At 42.8% G+C, this 10,849-nt stretch overlaps 1 long non-coding RNA gene across 1 annotated transcript; it reads left to right on the top strand.

Moving 5' to 3' along the window:
* The first annotated feature begins 938 nt into the window (after positions 1-938).
* LOC108512706 (uncharacterized) lies at positions 939-8,196 on the top strand. The gene is made up of 4 exons (XR_001880664.1): positions 939-1,349; positions 1,847-1,926; positions 2,573-2,690; positions 8,070-8,196. It is a non-coding gene; the product is annotated as an uncharacterized LOC108512706 (long non-coding RNA).
* Positions 8,197-10,849: the final 2,653 nt, after the last annotated feature.

Below are 10,849 nucleotides of genomic sequence, written 5' to 3' on the forward strand. Positions count from 1 at the left end.
AGATGGAAGAGCTCCAAGATGTAAGGGACAGATTTCCTGGATTACTCATTGTAGGAGGCTTATACACAGATTCTGGACACTCATTTTGGACTAGGCATGAATATAAAAATAAATTAACTTTTTTAAAATTAAGGAATGGAAATTATTGCATTTGTTTGTTAGTGCAGCTAGTTCATCCAAGCTAATGCAAAGCTAGTACATAACCCTTATAGAAAAATCTGGAAAAATACAGAATCCAAAAATGAGAGGAAAAGAAACACTTGCAATCCCATAACCTGATGATAACCACTGTTAACATTTTGTTGTAGAAACCCAGCTTTAGGAAGACAGGGTGATGAAATGGAAAAACAAAATTGACTGGAAATTAAGAGATCAGGGTTCTGGTCCCAGTTTTCTCTTAATTAGCAAAGCCTTTATTTCTGTTAGAGAAAGGAAAGACTTCGACATGTATTCTCTAAATTGAGAGAGAGAGAACAGGGTTGTTGCATAGAAAGGGAGTATTTATTACTCCACAATTGTCTTCTTTTAGCTAGTGATCAAAACATTCAGAAAACTTCAAAGAGCTGCATGCTTAGGGAGAGGAGGTACAAGGGAAGCTGTGGGTGTGAGGTTGTGATGGAGTGGACCAAGGAGGAGAAATGCTTGGGATTCTCTTTGGTTCTTGCCTGTGCTCTGGGAAATCACTGAACTGCCCTGAGGAAAATTGTCCCCTGGTGCAGTGAACTCCAGTGCTCCCATAAGTGTTTACCATCAGCGAAGAACAAGTGCCTGCTTCTGAGTAACCTAGTTCTACCTAGAATGGACTGCAGGCATGCAGGTGGGCTAAATTTGTTCACTAGTAATATTACTTCTACTGCCTTTGGGAAGTGGGTCTAGGGACACAGTGGATGTGGGGGACAAACGAATACCATTCATCTTCTGGCTACGCTATTTAACTCCTGACAACTGAAACAGGGTGTCGACAGTCAGAGTAGGAGGAGGGCAGAAGTGTGCACTGGAACACCAGATGTTTGAGGCTGAAAATTATATGGATGCAGAATAAATAACCCCAAAATAACCTTCTATCTGTGGTGTCCAGTCCCCCTCCTTGGCCAGGCATCAAAGCTACGTGTTGTTCGTTTAAAACATGAACATCCTGATCCCAGGACTTTGAAGATAGGAATCACCCATCCCAAACCAGACACACTGCCCACAGTAGCTGAGAAAGAAGCCAAAGGTGGTGAATGATTAGCAGAACTGCCAGACAGCTCCAGAGTCTGGACACAGAGTACCAGGAAAACTGTTTCGTGGGGGAAACTCAGACTGATCAAAAGAGCCGAGGAAGTCCTTTGTGGCCTGTCTACTCCATGGTGAGACTCCCCCAACGTCTGTCTCCCTGATGCACCATCCCATAGTCCCAAGAGGCCCCAGGTACAGCCTTTACCACTGTGTCTAGCATCATGAAATGCTCCAGTGAGCAAGAAGGTCCTCAGGAATCCAGTAAATATGAATTTACTGATTGTGGTGACGTAATCTTGTCCTCACAGAGCTTACAATATCGCTAAAAGTGTAGTATACATACTCACACACTACATATACAAACCTATATTAAAGAATTATTTAGAATTACAGAGTTTCATGGTGAGTGATGTGTTGAATGCATTTTAGAGGATTTCAATAACAAGACTTGTTTGTGGGGAAGGTACAAGGAAGCATCTCTAGACTTGTCATAGAAAACTGCTTTTTACTATGTTTTACTGTAAGATTCTTTCAAAATCACCTTTTAAATTTGTCCTTCTTTGGTTGCTTAAGTTTTCCTCACTGTGTTTGTCATTGTTAAAGTTTATAACTCATTTCATTTCATTAGGAAATAGCTCTAGGAGAGGGAAGACCAGCTGCCTTCATCAGGAATTCACAGGTGGCATTTCTATGGGGAATCAGCACAAGGTCAGAGTCCAGGTCTCATCTGTCCAGACTTTTTTCTTAATAGTTCAAACATGGGTGAGCTACTGTAGTAGCACAAACAGAGAAATGTTTTGTTTGCAACTTTAGAACCACCCTCCACCCTTGCCCACCCTCTGTGTCTCTGGAGGCCGCACTTTATGGATGGCAATAACAACCTTCTTCACATTCTGGCTTCTGGTTGGGTTTGTTAAAGGAAGGCACAGGAAGGAGGAAGGAGGGTGGTGAGCAGGAGGAGAATGGGTCTGACATATCCATTCCCAGGTAGCCTCTCTGCTGAGTGCAGAGGTTGTTTGCATCACCTACAGAGGGCCCCAGCTCCAGCAGGAGGCCAGCTCCTATAGCTAGAGCTACCCCTCAGGTCTGGTCGGCTGCTTCCCTGTGCCTAGGTGTGGTTAGTGGCTCTTCACTGTCGCTAACTCTTGGATATGTTAGCTTTCCTGCCAACAGTGTTTTAAATGACTCCTTTAGTTAACACATAACTGTTTTACCCCATTTGAGTGTGCAATTCTAGATCAATGATTGATAGAGTAACAGATATCAAGAGTGGCCTCAGGAGTGGCCCTGAAGATAGAATTCTGGGACTAGGTTGCTCTCACACTTAGAAATGCATGGATAACCTCCTTGCCAGGGAAAAGGAGACATTTCATTTCTAAGTTATGGTGGCATCACAATCACACCATTATTGTATGGACTGAAGTGCAAGTGGAGGACAAGGGGTTGGGAGAGGAAGTGACTTTAGCAAATTGGTAAGATGATGACAATAGTGATTATAAAAATTTGTGGTCAGCTAACTCCTTTTGGTGCCCTGGAGCTGCACTGTCCAGTCTGGTAGCCACTAACCACATGTGGCTATTTACATTAAAATTAAGATTAATTAAAATTAAATAAAATTTAAAATTCGGTTCTTCAGTCACACTAGCCACATTTCAAGTGCTCAAAAACCGCATGTGGCTAGTGACTGCTATATTATAGGGCAGCACAGGTAGAGAACACTTTTATCCATGCGGAAGGTTGTATTGGACAGTGCTGCCCAAGAGAGTGTACAGAGTGAAAAGAAAAATTGAAGGCCTTAAATACTCAATTCAGAAGATGGGTGGAAAATGAAAGCACTGTTATGCCAACTTTGAAGGAATCCCTCATTTCTTCTAGTTTCATGGCAGATATGGCAAAGATGACATCAAGCGCTGGATTGTATGACTTGCACAGTGGCAGAGCCAATTAAATGCTTGCCCCTGCCAGTCTCTAAGACTAAAAGGACACTGGTGGGAGAAGGAGGGAGATCCTGAGATACGAGAAGGAGAAAGAGGTGAGGCTGAAAACTTTGGGTTGTTTTGTTTTGTTTTGTTTTGTTTTTTGAGACAGTGTCTCACTGTCACCCAGGCTGGAGTGCAGTGGCACAACCTCAGTTCACTGCAACCTCCACCTCCCAGGCTCAAGTGATCCTCCCACCTCAGCCTCCCGAGTTGCTGGGACTACAGGCCCACACCACCATGCCTAGCTAATTTTTGTATTTTTAGTAGAGACGGGGTTTCACCATGTTGGCCAGGCTGGTCTCGAACTCCTGACCTCAAGCAATCTGCCTGCCTCAGTCTCCCAAAATGCTGGGATTACAGGTGTGAGCCACTGCGCCTGGGCAGGCTGAAAACTTTGAACTCCCCAATTCTGTATGACCTTCTTTTTTGATTGAGGAAACCCCTCTTCCCACCAAAGAGGGCACTTTCCTCTTTATAAACACCTTTCAATGACTGCACCTGGGAGAATGCCATCCCCATGGGATGCTGACTTCTGTAGGATCCACTCCCACTTCTCTAAGTACCTCCAGGATCATAACAACAGTAGGTCCCAGGTAAGGATGTACAAGACCTGGTCTGAGGTGGGAGAGGAAACTGACACACTACAATAATTATGAGACTTTACCAATCAGTTTTGGCCAGAGTTTGGGTAGCACGGCTATGAATGAATCCTAAAGCTATTTAACCATCTAAAGTAAAATCGAAGAGCTGACTTAACCACATTTCTCAATATGAGTTTACTTCCCTGAGATTCGGAATTTAATATGTTGGCTTGAGCAAATAGAAGTAGTACATACAGTCCGCTAGGTTGGCCAGTTGAAACCTGGACTCAGTAGTGGCCTACAGTCAGTGGAATTGACATTTTGGAATGTCCCTGGCAAACATTAGAGAAGCACTGCCAAACAGAACTTTCTATTTCTACGATGGAATGTTCTGTAGCTTGTGCTGTCCAGCACAATAACTTCCAGCCACCTGTGGCTATTGAGTACTTAAAATGTGACCAGAACAACTAAGACACTGAATTTTGAATTTTATTTTACTTTAATTAATTTAAATTTAGCACTTGGGGCTAGCAGCTACTGTATTGGATAGTGCCACTCTAAGAAGTCTGAAAGCTCAGGAGAATTGGCAATGTGGGATGAACCTATAAGGGGCAACTAGCTCAGCCGCCCCTTACTCATAATCCCTGTAGGGTTTGGAGGAGACTTCCTTTTTCTCCTGATTCTACTCTGGCTGCAATCTAGAGTCTCTGATATATGGAGTTACCATTCACTTCTTACTAGTTTTTCCATGTTTATTTTATTTTATCTTTAACACAAAAGTTATCTAGAAGAATGTCTTAATTTCCAAATATATTGTTTTGTTTCCTTCTACCATTCTTTTTATGTTGATGTTATTTCTGCTTTGAGCAGAGTGGGGGAGAGCAAGGGGATGTATTTTTTTCTTAATAAATGTTCCGTGAACAGTATTCAAACTTTGAACTGAAAACTTTGATATTCAAATATTCAAAATAATTAATTCAAATCTTTAAAATCAATTCAAATGCAATTAATTTTTATTAATTTTATATATGATATGATTATTTCTGAAACGAATGTATTATGTTGTTTGACCGTGGCTCTGTATTATTTCTCTTTATTTCTATCAGCATTTATTTAATGCATATGTTTATATATACAAAAATATAATGCCACATTGTCAATGCATTAAGATTCATAACTGTTTTATCTTCTTGGTGAATTGAATACAATTGAAAGAAAAATATCTTTGCCCCTCTTAATTGTTAATGCTTCTCATTTCATTTTCTTTTGTCAGATATTAGCATTATAGCATGTGCTTTCTTTTATTATTTATCTAGTATACTTTAATGCCTATTTGTCAGCCTTTTTGTGTCCCCTTAGTTTAAGAATATGTCTTTTAAATACTATATAGTTTAACACTATAGTTTAGGGTATTCAGAAGATCTGTGTTACTTTGACAAAGGAATTTAAGATACTTAAATTTATTGTGATCATTAATGTATTTAGACTTACTGATATATTTCGGACCCCAGTTCTTCCTTTAAAAATAATTCCATAAGAATGAGTAACTTACACTTACTAGAATTAAAATTTCCCCTAAAAAAAGATAAGTGTGTTAGAATGGAATATTAGAGAAGCCTGAGATTGGGGACAATTTACCATATTTCTGTGTTCTCCAGCTTTCCTCATTCCTCCAGCTCCAGCTTTGTCAAACTTTACAAACAATCCCATTGGATCTTAAGAGCCTTGACATGCAATAGAGGCATGTCACAGGCAAAGATGTCCTTGGTTTCTCGTAGCACCAGTAGTTTGTGTGAAGCCCCTACTCTTTTGTTCCTCAAATAAATGAATTTTATATATGAGATTTAATTAACATCAAGGCCTCACCTCACTGGTATCTCACTCAGAGCAGCACCATCTAATGCAGCAGTTATTGGCTAGTGTCTTTCTTCCTGTTAAGAAGGACAAGGTGTAATTCCAGCACTTTGGGAGGCCGAGGCAGGCAGATCATGAGGTCAGGAGATCAAGACCATCCTGGCTAACACAGTGAAACCCCATCTCTACTAAAAATACAAAAAATTAGCCAGGTGTGGTGGTGGGCACCTGTAGTCCCAGCTACTCAGGAAGTTGAGGCAGGAGAATGGCGTGAACCCAGGAGGCGGAGCTTGCAGTGAGCAGAGGTCGCTCCACTGCACTCTAGCCTGGGTGGCAGAGCGAGACTCTGTCTCAAAAGAAAAGAAAGAAAAGGACATTATGAGATACCCTAACAAGCAACACAGTGAGGTGTTTAATGGTACAGACTCTAGGACTACTCTGCCATGGTGGGAGCCTCACCTTTGTCATGTTTTCTGCCATTCAGTAGTTATAAGAGCTCAAGCCAATAGCTTAACTTCTGTCACTTCAGAGGGTTACTGTTACTGTATGGATTAGAAAACATAATTTATGTAAAAATACTCAGCACAATCCTCATAATAACTCAGAAAAAGGTAGCTGATATTAATAATTGGTATCTTAGTCCTTTTCCAGGACTCTCAATGAGACTTTTTACAAAAATTGTCGTTTCTTTCTTTCTTTTCTTCCTCTTCCTCTTCTTCTTCTTCTTCTTTTTTTTTTTTTTTTTTTTGAGAGAGGTTCTCACTGTGTCACCCAGGCTGGAGTGCAGTGGCACAATCTCAGCTCACTGCAACCTCTGACTCCTGGGTTCAAGTGATTATCCTGCCTCGGTCTCCCGAGTAGCTGGGACTGCAAGCGTGCGCCACCATGCCTGGCTAATTTTTGTATTTTTACTAGAGATGGGGTTTCACCGTGTTGTCCAGGCGGGTCTTGAACTCCTGACCTGAAGTGATCAGCTCACCTCGGCCTCCCAAAGTGCTGGGATTACAGGTGTGAGCCACTGCGCCTGGCCTGTTATTTCTTTAATACCCCAAGAATGAGAACCGAGGAGCTCCTTGAATACTTAAAATTTCTCTATAAAGGGACATAATTGGCTTCCCTTGATATTCTCAGCATCCCCCAAGCTGACTGAAGATATCAGTCCATGAACAGAGGGCCTGAGGTTTAAACAGGTGCCACATTTGCTGGACTCATACTCAGAACCTCTGCCCTATTTTTACCTGTTTTGTCTGCAGTTGCTGCATTAAGAACTGGACTTAATGAAATTTTTGGTTCTGGATGTTTTCATGTCCCAAATTAACTTTAATGAGCAAATAGGGAAAGATCAAGAGAGCTGCGGCTGGGACTTAGAAGAAACTTTGAAGCAGAAGCCAGGATGGGGTAGATGCCCTCTGGCAACTGGCCAGCGTTTGCTTTTGATGACAGCGAACCCTCAGATCTAGTTCATCTGAGCTGCAAACAAGGGGCTGTGGTACCAGCATACCTGAGATTTCATCTTTTGCAATGCCTCTGTGTTTCTCATGCAACAAACATGTGTCAAACACCTACCGTGAGCAAGAAACTTCTCTAATGCTCCTATGAAATGCTTTGGGTCATACCTAGTTGAATAAGACACTGTCACTGTTCTTAAGGATTTCACATTCTAGGAGAGGAAATAAGATGTACACAGGTGGCCACATTAGGAGAAGACTGTCATAAAAGAGGTACAAAGTCCCATCTGATAGAGGAAGATGCGCTTGCCTCCACCTTGGAGTCATCTGAAATGGCCAGATGCAAGAGGTAGATGAGAGTTGGCCTTTTAAGAATAATGGGGATTGGGTGCAGTGGCTGACACCTGTAATCTCAGCACTTTGGGAGGCTGGGGCAGGAGGATCACTTGAACCCAGGAGTTTGAGACCAACGGGGCAATACAGTGAGACCTTCTCTCTACAAAAAATAAATAAAAAATTAGCTGGGTGAGCGTGGTGATGCACGACTGTAGTCCCAGGCACTTGGAAGGCTGAGGCGGGAGGATCACTTGAGCCCAGGAGGTTGAGGTTGAGCCGTGATCACACCACTGCACACCAGTCTGAGCAATGGAGTGAGACCCTATGTCAAAAAAAAAAAAAAAAAAAAAAATTAATGGCCCTTTAGGTGGAACACACAGTGTGAGCACTGGCAGGAAAGACCAGGGAATGTTCTGGGGGAAGCAAGTTGTACTCACCCTGTTTCTTCCATCTGTGTTTCCATGGGAAAATCTCCCAATCAATTTGAGCCTCGTTTTCCCTATAAGTTAAATGAAGCTAGTTCCATTCACTCCTTAGAATTGTAAAGGTCAAATGATTTGTATTGTAATAGGCTAGTTAGATCATTGTATGTGCTGGAATAATGGTGGTTAGTGTCTCTCACATCTATTTCTGTTTCTCCTTCTTTATTCTAGTCCTCAAGCTGGTAAGAAGCAGATCTCTGAGACTTTCTACTGGGATATGGAGTTTTGGGGCAAAAAGGAGAATGGAGATCAACACTGATATTTATTTATTCATTTTTAAATATGCACTTTCAGATAGAAGTTGAGAAGTACTGATATTTAAATAAGGAGGGTTGGGATTGCCAAAGGCAGCTCCCAGCAGGGGCAGTTCCCTTCTGTCATAAAAGGACCTTAGCGTCCTGGGGAGAATGAGTTCTGGACTGGAACCTCCAGGCTGAATGTCCCCACTGTTCCCCTCCTTGTTACAACCTCCTGGGTGGTGTGATCTTTTTTTCCCAGTGTCCTGCCACATCCACATCCCCAAAGAACTCTTTTCTCAAAGACATTTCTTTCCCTGCCTCCCCAGTCTGAAGATGTTCCCAGCAAGCTTAAGAATTCATCAGATGCTCTGTTCTTGGCAGCACTGGTCTTCTGGGCATGGCTCAGGAGCAGTAGACCTCCTTTGGAGACGTATCTTGTCATTTTCCATTTTTGGAATTCATTTCAACAAACATTTGAAACAAGATCTTCACAGTAGCCAACCCTCTTGTCTCTGAATTTCAGCAGAAGCTAGTAATAAAAGTGTTGGTGGGAAGTCCCACTGTCATTCCAAAGAGTGGTGCTGGAGCGCCTATACAGGAGTTTGAAATGGAGGCGAGAGTCAATGCCGCCATCAGTCTTTGGTCATCCCCAGCTTTAGCCCATGTAAGGAATAGAGGTTGGCAAGAGGTTGACAAAGGAGATTTCTCTGCAGAGAACTATCAGTGTCCTGTGCACTCTCTGCAGCCCACCCTACCCCTGATAGTGGGAAAGATGAGGGATACCCACCCCTGCCCTTCAGCCATGTGAGAAAGACCTCAAGGATGCTGTGTGGAGAACAGGTGTGTGTTCTTCCGGGTCCGAGGGACCAAGAGGCTGTGTCTGACCCTCATGTAGGGCTGGGCCTGCCTGGTCAGAGAGAGGAGGGGCTCAGAGTGGGAGTTGGGCACACACCCACTGATGGGAGAAGGGCAGTGGCAGTTGTCTATAGGGTGTAGGTATGAACCCCAGGAAAGCCAGCAGCACTGGGATCTTCTTCATGGGTTCTTACCCCAGAAGACATCCTGGAGGAATAAAAGGGACCTTTGGAGTTAGAGGAGGAGTAGAAGTCTCCTTCTACTATTTCACTGTCTGGAAGAGGGGCATTGTAGATATCAAGGGTGCCTCAGTGCTTGATCTCAGGATCTCTGCAGCAGCCACAGAGACACCTCTGGAGAGAGATGACTCAGAGGCCATGAACAAATCCATCAGCCACAGAAGACAGTGCTCTTTCCCCAGTCTCTCCTCCCTGGGCCCCGGGGGAGCAGGATAACAGAGGGCAGTTACAGAGTGGGTAGGAGATGAAGCCAGGAAGAGAGAAGCTGACCAAGGCCCTGTCACAGCCACCTCCAACCTCTGCAGGCTCCTCAGCCTGAAGCAGCCCAGCAAGGGGGAGGGGAGTATTAAGTTGGAAAGATGTTTATAGTTTAGATATTACCTTGAATTGGGATGAATTATTTGATGACTATACTGGACTGGACCTTTGATATCTGAGTGACTGAGGTTTTTGTTCAAGAGCAAAGAAAATTAGTTCCACAGGTAGGTTTATAGGGGGCTGTGGTAAGAAAGATAAACTGCTTCCGGCTTGCACTGGGATGGGTTGAGCTCATTTCGTTAGCCACAGCTTGTGTCACCTACCATACCTTTAGGAGCTGTCTGAGCCACAAAGACAAGACCCAATACCTGCAATTTAGGAGCTAGTAGAGAACAGGGACAACTTTAATAAAAGGCACACCCTTGGGGAGAAAATAATTTTGGGAAAAGACTAGGAGTTTACTTGGGGGCATTTAAAGTTTGAGGTGTTCAGAATAGTGGGAGTGATAAAAAAAATTAAAATAAAAAATTTGAGATGCCGGAATGATGTTTAAGTATTAATGGCCATTGCTGGTTATAAAAGTCTGGAGTTCAAGGAAAGGTCAGGAGGAGAGTATAGATAGATTTGGGAGTTAGCATATAGTTCTGGTGATTTTCAGTGGAGTAGGTATGAAGAGCGATGAAGAAACTGAGATTCTTCTCCAATCTACATGCTAACAAGTTAGCCTGCCACAGGTTCATTAATGCTGCAGAAGATATAAGACTCTCAGCTCACAGACCGAGGGCTTTACTGCAGCAATAGCAGGAGCCAGAGTATCTGCAGTTTGCTATCCCAGATCCCAGGGTCTCAATTCCTCAAGCAGCATGAAGAGTGCAGATGTCCGCACATGCAGTAAGTCGCATTAGAGGAAAGGACTCCAGGCTTAGGAGGCCTGAATCTTTTCCAATGAGCAAGAAACATACCTACCTTTTGCTCCGATGGCTTCACTCTTTCCATGTCCCAAAGCTTTTTGCTATACAGTTATCCTTGAAAAGACAGTCCAGAATAAAGTCAGTCAGTGGCCCTGCTCATGAGCCATGCAGAAATGAGACAGATCTGTGGGACATTGTCTCTCAACAAAGTATTACCTTCCTGAGGAGCACTGTGGAAATTTTAAAGGGCATTTTTTATTTTCACAATGACTGACAGTGCCACTGTCATTTCATGGGCCAGGGTCAGGTATGTTAGATATTCTACAATGTATGAGAGAGTATCAAGCAAAATGAATTACCTCATGCCCCACACAAGTTTTGAATGTTCTGGTAAGCATTTACTTAAGTGGGGAAAACAAAAACTCTATAATTTTTTTTTTTTTTTTTTT

Source organism: Rhinopithecus bieti, unplaced genomic scaffold, assembly GCF_001698545.2.
Source record: "Rhinopithecus bieti isolate Rb0 unplaced genomic scaffold, ASM169854v2 scaffold_27006, whole genome shotgun sequence".
In the NCBI taxonomy this organism is placed as follows: Eukaryota; Metazoa; Chordata; class Mammalia; order Primates; family Cercopithecidae; genus Rhinopithecus; species Rhinopithecus bieti.